Source organism: Nomascus leucogenys, chromosome 20, assembly GCF_006542625.1.
Source record: "Nomascus leucogenys isolate Asia chromosome 20, Asia_NLE_v1, whole genome shotgun sequence".
In the NCBI taxonomy this organism is placed as follows: domain Eukaryota; kingdom Metazoa; phylum Chordata; class Mammalia; order Primates; family Hylobatidae; genus Nomascus; species Nomascus leucogenys.
The window spans coordinates 36,547,928-36,555,529 of NC_044400.1; positions in this window are offsets into that span (position 1 = coordinate 36,547,928).

The window sequence follows — 7,602 nt, forward strand, 5'->3', positions numbered from 1 at the left end:
GAACTTTTTCATAACTCAAACAGTAGCTCTGTATTCATTAAGCACTAAACCCTATACTATGCTGTCCCCATCCCTAGGTAGCCTCTATTCTACTTTCTGTTTCTATGAATTTGCCTATTCTAGATACCTCATATAAATGGAATCATGCAATATTTGTCCTTTTGTGATTGGCTTATTTCACTTAACGTAATGCCTTCAAGATTCATCCGTAGCAATGTGTCAGAATTTCTTCTTTTTAAAGGCTGAATAACACTCCATTGTATGGCTATACCACATTTTGTTTACCCATTCATCTGTTGATAGACATTTGGGTTGTTTCTATCTCTTAGCTATCATGAATAACGCTGCTATGAACATTGGTGTACAAGTATCTTCTTCAGTTTTTTCTTTCTTTCTTTTTTTTTGAGATGGAGTTTCGCTCTTGTTGCCCAGGCTGGAGTGCAATGACACGATCTCAGCTCACCACAGCTTCCACCTCCCAGGTTCAAGTGATTCTCCTGCCTCAGCCTCCCTAGTAGCTGGGATTACAGGCATGCACCACCACACTCGGCTATTTTGTATTTTTAGTAGAGACGGAGTTTCTCCATGTTGGTCAGGCTGGTTTTGAACTCCCTACCTCAGGTGATCCGACCGCCTCGGCCTCCCAAAGTGCTGGGATTACAGGCGTGAGCCACTGCACCTGGTCTCTTTTTTTTTTTTTTAGAGATAGGGTCTCATTATATTGCCCAGGCTGGTCTCAAACTCCTGGGCTCGAGCCATCCTCGTCTCAGCCTCCTGAGCAGCTGAGATTACAGGTATGTGTCACCACATCCAACTTAGTTATTCTGAGTACATACCTAGGAGTGAGATTTCTGGGTCACGGAGTAATTCTATGTTCAGCTTTTTAAGGAATGGCCAAACTATTTTCCACAGTGGCTGCACCATTTTAAACTTCTATCAACATTGCGTGCAGGTTCCAATTTCTCCACCTCCTCACCAACACTGTTACCTCGTTATTTTCCTTTTCCTATTATTGTAATTTTTGTAATAGCCATCCCAGTGAATATGAAGTGGTAACTCAGTGTGATTTAGCTTTGTATTTCCCTAGTGACTAATGATGTTGGGCGTCTTTTCATGTGCTTGTTGTCTATTTGTGTATCTTCTTTGGAGAAATGTCTGTGCAAATCCCTTGCCCGGTGTTAATTTGGTTGAATTTTTTTTGTTCAGCTGTAGGAATTTTTGTATATTCTAGATATTAATCTCTTATCAGATACATGATTTGAAACTTTCCGTCGTTCCATGAATTATCTTTTTACTCTGTTGATACTGTAGTATCCTTTTATGCACTAATGGTTTTAATTTTGACGGAATCTGATTTATCTAGTTTTTCTTTTGCTGCCATGCTTTTGTGGTCATGTTTAAGCAATTATTGCCAAATTTAAGTCATGAGGATTCTTTCTTATTTTTTCCTAAGAGTTTCATAGTTTTAGCTTTTACGTTTAGGTCTTTGATACATTTTGAGTTGATATTTATATGTGAGGTGAGGTAAGGGTCCAGTTTCATTTTTTTGCGTATGGATATCTAGTTTTCTCAGCACCATTTGTTAGTAAGACTGTTCCCATTGATTGGTCTTGACAGTATAGTAGAAAATCAATTGAAAATCAATGTGAGGGTTTATTGCTGGGCTTTGTATTCTACTTCATTGGTCTATATTTCTGTCCTTATGTCAGTACCACACTTTTGATTACTGTAGTTTTGTAGTAAGTTTTGAAATCAAGAAATCTGGATCCTCCGTTTTCCAAGATTGTTTTAGCTAACCAGGGTCCTTTGAAATTCCAAATGAATTTTAGAATGGATTTTTCTTTCTTTCTTTTTTTTTTTTTTTGAGACGGAAGACTCTTGCTCTGTCGCCCAGGCTGGAGTGCAGTGGCAGGATCTCGGCTCACTGCAAGTTCCATCTCCTGCATTCTCGCCATTCTCCTGCCTCAGCCACCTGAGTAGCTGGGACTACAGGCGCCCGCCACCATGCCCGGCTAATTTTTTGTATTTTTAGTAGAGACGGGGTTTCACTGTATTAGCCAGGATGGTCTTGATCTCCTGACCTCGTGATGCACCCTCCCCGGTCTCCCAAAGTGCTGGGATTACAGGCATGAGCCACTATGCCCGGGCTAGAATGGATTTTTCTAAGCTGAAAAAAAAAATGCCATTAAGATTTGGATAGAGATTACACAGAATTTTTAGATCACTTTGGGTAGTATTGTCATCTTAACTATATCAAGTTTTCCCGTCCGTGAACACAGAATATCTTTCCATGCATTCAAGTCTTCTTTCATTTCTTTCAGCACTCTTTTGTACTTTTGAGAGTACCAGTCTTCTGCCTCCTTGGTTAAATAAATGCCTATTTTATCTTTTGTGGTGTTACTGTAAATGAAATTGTTTTTAAATTTCCTTTTTAGATTGCTTATTGCTAGTGTGTAGAAATACAACTCATTTATGGGTATTGGTTTTGCTGATTTAGTTTACTTAGCTCTGTGTGTGTGTGCGCGCTCATGTGAAAGTAATTCTAGGGTTTTCTACACATAATATGTCTTCTGTGAAGAGAGATACTTTTACTTCTTCCTTGACAAATTGGTTATCTTTTATTTCCCTTTTTCCCCTAATTGCTCTAGCCATAACTTTCAGGACTATGTTGAATAGAAGTGGTGAAAGTGGGTTTCATTGTCCTGATCCTGACTGTACAGGGAAATTTTTTGGTCTTTCACCATTAAGTATGATGTTAGCTCCTGTTTGTATGTGGACTTTATGTTTCGGACATTCCTTTGTGTTCCTAATTTAATGCTTTTTTTTTTTTTTTGAGACGGAGTCTCGCTCTGTCGCCCAGGCTGGAGTGCAGTGGCGCAATCTTGGCTCACTGCAAGCTCCGCCTCCCAGGTTCACGCCATTCTCCTGCCTCAGCCTCTCCGAGTAGCTGGGACTACAGGCGCCCGCCACCATGCCCGGCTAATTTTTTTGTATTTTTAGTAGAGACGGGGTTTCACCGTGGTCTCGATCTCCTGACCTCGTGATCTGCCCGCCTCGGCCTCCCAAAGTGCTGGGATTACAAGCGTGAGCCACCGCGCCTGGCCAATTTAATGCTTTTTATCATGAAAAGGAGTTGGATTTTTTTTTAAGTGCTTTTTTTCTGCATTCCGTTCATGGTCCCCTGCTTTATCCTGTGAATATGGGAGTAATTGCTTGATTTTCACATACTGGGCCACCTTTTCATTCCAGGGATAAATTCCATTTTGTCATGGTGTTTAATCCTTTTATTATGCACTGAATTTGCTAGCATTTTGTTGAGTTCCTAAAAGACATTGGCCTCTAGTTTTCATTTCATTCATGTCTCCACAGTCAGACAGTATAGTGTCTCTGTCTGACTGTGGTATTAGGATAATGCTGGCTTCATAAGATGAGTTTGGAAACGTTCCCTCTTTTCATTGTTTTGAAAGATTGTGAGAAGGCCTAGTGTTAATCCTCACATAAATGTTTGGTATAATTTAAAAGTAAAGGCATTTCTCCTGGGCTTCTCTTTGTTGGGAGGTTTTTGACTTACTGATTCAACCTCCTTACTTTTTATAGGTCTATTCACATTTCCTAACTCTTTTCACATTGGTTTTGGTAGATTTGTACATTTCTAGGAATTTGCCTATTTCATTGGGTTATCCAGTGTGTAAGCATGCAGTTATTCATTATATTCTCTTATAATCTATCAGTTTCGGTATAATCAGTAACAGTGTCTCTTCTTTCATTTATGATTTTAGTAGTTTAAGTATCCTATTTTTTTCTTAGTAAATATAGCTACAGATTTGCCAATTTTGTTGATATTTTCAAATAACCAACTTTTGGTTTCATTGATTTTTCTATTGTTTTCCTATTCACTATTTCATTAATCTTCACTCTAATCTTTTTTTTTTTTTTTTTGAGACAGAGTCTCGCTCTGTTGTCCAGGCTGGAGTGCAGTGGTGCGATCTCGGCTCACTGCAAGCTCCACCTCTGGGGTTCACGCCATTCTCCTGCCTCAGCCTCCCGAGTAGCTGGGACTACAGGCGCCCGCCACCACGCCTGGCTAATTTTTTGTATTTTTAGTAGAAACGGGGTTTCACCGTGTTAGCCAGGATGATCTCGATCTCCTGACCTAGTGATCCGCCCGCCTCAGACTCCCAAAGTGCTGGGATTACAGGCGTGAGCCACCGCGCCCGGCCCGCTCTAATCTTTATTATTTCCTTCCTTCTGCTTGGGTTTAGTTTGTTCTTTTTTTTTTTTAGTTTCTTAAAGTATATAATTAAATTACTGGTTTGTAATCTTTCTTCTTTCATAATGTAGGCATTTACAGCTGTACATTTCCCTCTTAGCCCTGCTTTCATTACATCCCAGAAGTTTCGGTACTTTGTGTTTTCTTCTTCATTAGTATTGAGGGGTTTTCTAATTTCTGTAGTGACTTTTTCTTTGACCCACTGGTTGTTTAAGAATATGTTGTTTAATTTCCACATATTTGTGAGTGTTCCTTCTAAGAATGAGTTCTAGTTTCATTCCACTGTGATCAGACAAAATACTTTATGATTTCAATGTTTTAAGATTTATTATCTTTTTGTGGTTTGTTCTGTAGAATTCACATGAGTAAAAATGTATATTCTGCTATTGTTGAGTGGAGTGTTCTGTTATGTCTAATCGATTAGAATGTTGTTCAGTCCTCTGTTTCTGTACTGATCTATCTAGTTGTGCTATCCATTATTTTAAATGAGGTATTGAAGTCTCCAACTATTATAGCATTGTCTGTTTTTTTCCTTCAATTCTGTTGATTTTTGGTTCATATATTTTGGGGCTCTGCTGCTAGGTGTTTATATTTTATAACTATATCTTTTTGGTGGGTTGAAACTTTTATCAAATGAGTCTTTGTCTCTTGTAACCTTTCTGATTTAAAATCTATTTTGTCTGATTACAATATGGCCACTCAGCTTTTTCTTTCTTCTTTGAGACTGAGTCTCGCTCTGTCACCCAGGTTGGAGAGCAGTGGCATGATCTCAGCTCACTGCAACCTCCGCCTCCCGGATTCAAGCAATTCCCCTGCCTCAGCCTCCTGAGTAACTGGGGAAAAGGAGTTGGATTTTGTGGATATGTAATCCCACATGCCTGGGATTACAGGCATGTGCCACCATGCACTGCTAAGTTTTGTATTTTTAGTAGAGATGGGGTTTCTTCATGTTGGCCAGGCTGGTCTTGAACTCCTGACTTCAGGTTATCCAGCCACCTCAGCCTCCCAAAGTGCTGGGATTATAGGCGTGAGCCACCACGCCTGGCCTACTCAGCTTTTTCTATCAGCTATCTTTTTCCATTGTTTACCTTTGTAATGTAATATCTTTTTCCATCATTTTACTTTGAATGTCTTTGTATCTAAATGTTTTATAGGCAGCATATAGATGGATCATGTTTTTATTTGTTTATTTATTTTGAGATGGAGTGTTGCTCTGTTGCCCAGGCTGGAGTGCAGTGGCACAATCTGGGCTCAATGCAACCTCTGCCTTCTGGGTTCAAGCAATTCTCCTGCCTCAGCCTCCCGAGTAGCTGGGATTACAGGTGCCCACAACCACTCCTGGCTAATTTTTTCTGTATTTTTAGTAGAGGTGGGGTTTCACCATGTTGGCAAGGCCAGTCTCGAACTCATGACCTCAAGTGATCTTCCTGCCACAATTTCCCAAAGTGCTGGGATTACAGGCATGAGCCACCGTCTGCATCATGTTTTTTAAAAAAATCTAATCTGGTCTGGGCACAGTGGCTCGTGTTTGTAATCCCAGCACTTTGAGAGGCTGAGGTGGGCAGATCATGAGGTCAGGAGTTTGAGAGCAGCCTGGCCAACACAGTGAAACCCCGTCTCTACTAAAAAAACACAAAAAATTAGCTGGGCGTGATGGCGGGCGCCTGTAGTCCCAGCTACTCGGGAGGCTGAGGCAGGAGAATCGCTTGAACCCGGAAGGTGGAGGTTGCAGTGAGCTGAGATCGCGCCACTGCACTCCAGCCTGGGCGACAGAGTGAGACTCCATCTCAAAAAAAAAAAAAAAAAAGAAAGAAAGAAAGAAAAAAGAGCTATAGCAATTAAAATGGCAGAGATGGAGCAATGGAACAAAATTTAGGTTTGAAAAAAAGCCCATGTATATTGGGGATTATGGGATGTTTTGAATGGGTGGGAAAAGGGAATAGATTGGTGTTTAGAGAACTGATTACAAAGGTGGAAAAAAATGAGTTGGCAGCTCTGTTTTTCACCATTAACAAACATACATTTCACAAGGATTTTTTTTTTTTTCCTTTTGAGATAGAGTCTCACTCTATAGCCCAGGCTGAAGTACAGTATGGCACGATCTTGGCTCACTCCAACCTCCGCCTCCCAGGTTCAAGCAATTCTTCTGCCTCAGCCTCCCAAGTGGCTGGGACTACAGGTGCACACCACCACACCCGGCTAATTTTTTTATTTTTGGTAAGGACACGGTTTCACCATATTAGCCAGGCTGGTCTTGAACTCCTGACCTCATGATCCGCCCGCCTCGACCTCCCAAAGTGCTGGGATTATAGGCGTGAGCCACTGCACCTGGACAGATTTCACAAGGAATTTTTAAAAGCTAAACATTTAGGGCCGGGTGTGGTGGCTCATGCCTGTAATCCCAACACTTTGGGAGGCCAAGGCGGGCAGATCATGAGGTCAGGAGATCGAGACCATCCTGGCCAACATGGTGAAAACCCGTCTCTACTAAAAATACAAAAAATTAGCCGGGCGTGGTGGCAGGTGCGTGTAGTCCCAGCTACTCGGGAGGCTGAGGCAGGAGAATGGCGTGAACCCGGGAGGTGGAGCTTGCAGTGAGCCAAGATCATGCCACTGCACTCCAGCCTGGGTGACAGAGCAAGACTCTGTCTCAAAAAAAAAAAAAAAAAAAAAAAAAAAAAAAAAAAGTTGCTGGGTTTTCTGTCTGTGTGTGCTCTCTTCACACTGCACACACTGTAGTTAGATATGCTTAGTCGTTAATGAAACTGCCTTCTTCCTTTTCTGTTTTGTGGAGAGGACTCTGCCTTGCTAGGGATTTGTCTCCCCACCAGCTCTCATTAGAGTCCTGTAAGGAACTGCTCCCACTGTCCTTGTTCACAGGTGAGGAGCCTGGGCTAGGAAGGCCCAGGTGAGCAGGCTAGTGGGTGTCAGAATGCAGTTACCTTCCTGAGCCACCTCTAGATGATTCTTTTTTTTTTTGAGACAAAGTCTCACTCTGTTATCCAGGCTTGAGTGCAGTGAGTGGCGCGATCTCAGCTCACTGCAACCTCTGTCTCCCAGGTTCAAGCGATTCTCCTGCCTCAGCCTCCCAAGTAGCGGGGACTATAGGCACATGCCACCATGCCCGGCTAATTTTTGTATTTTTAATAAAGACAGGGTTTCACCATATTGATCAGGCTGGTCTCCAACTTCTGACTTCAGGTGATCCATCCGCCTCTGCCCTTCAAAGTGCTAGGATTACAGGCCTGAGCCACGGCTGGGAAGGAGACCCACTGCTCACTGCCCAGGGGCAAAGGCTGTGCAGATGGAAGGGCCAGGCTAGAGGAGGTGAC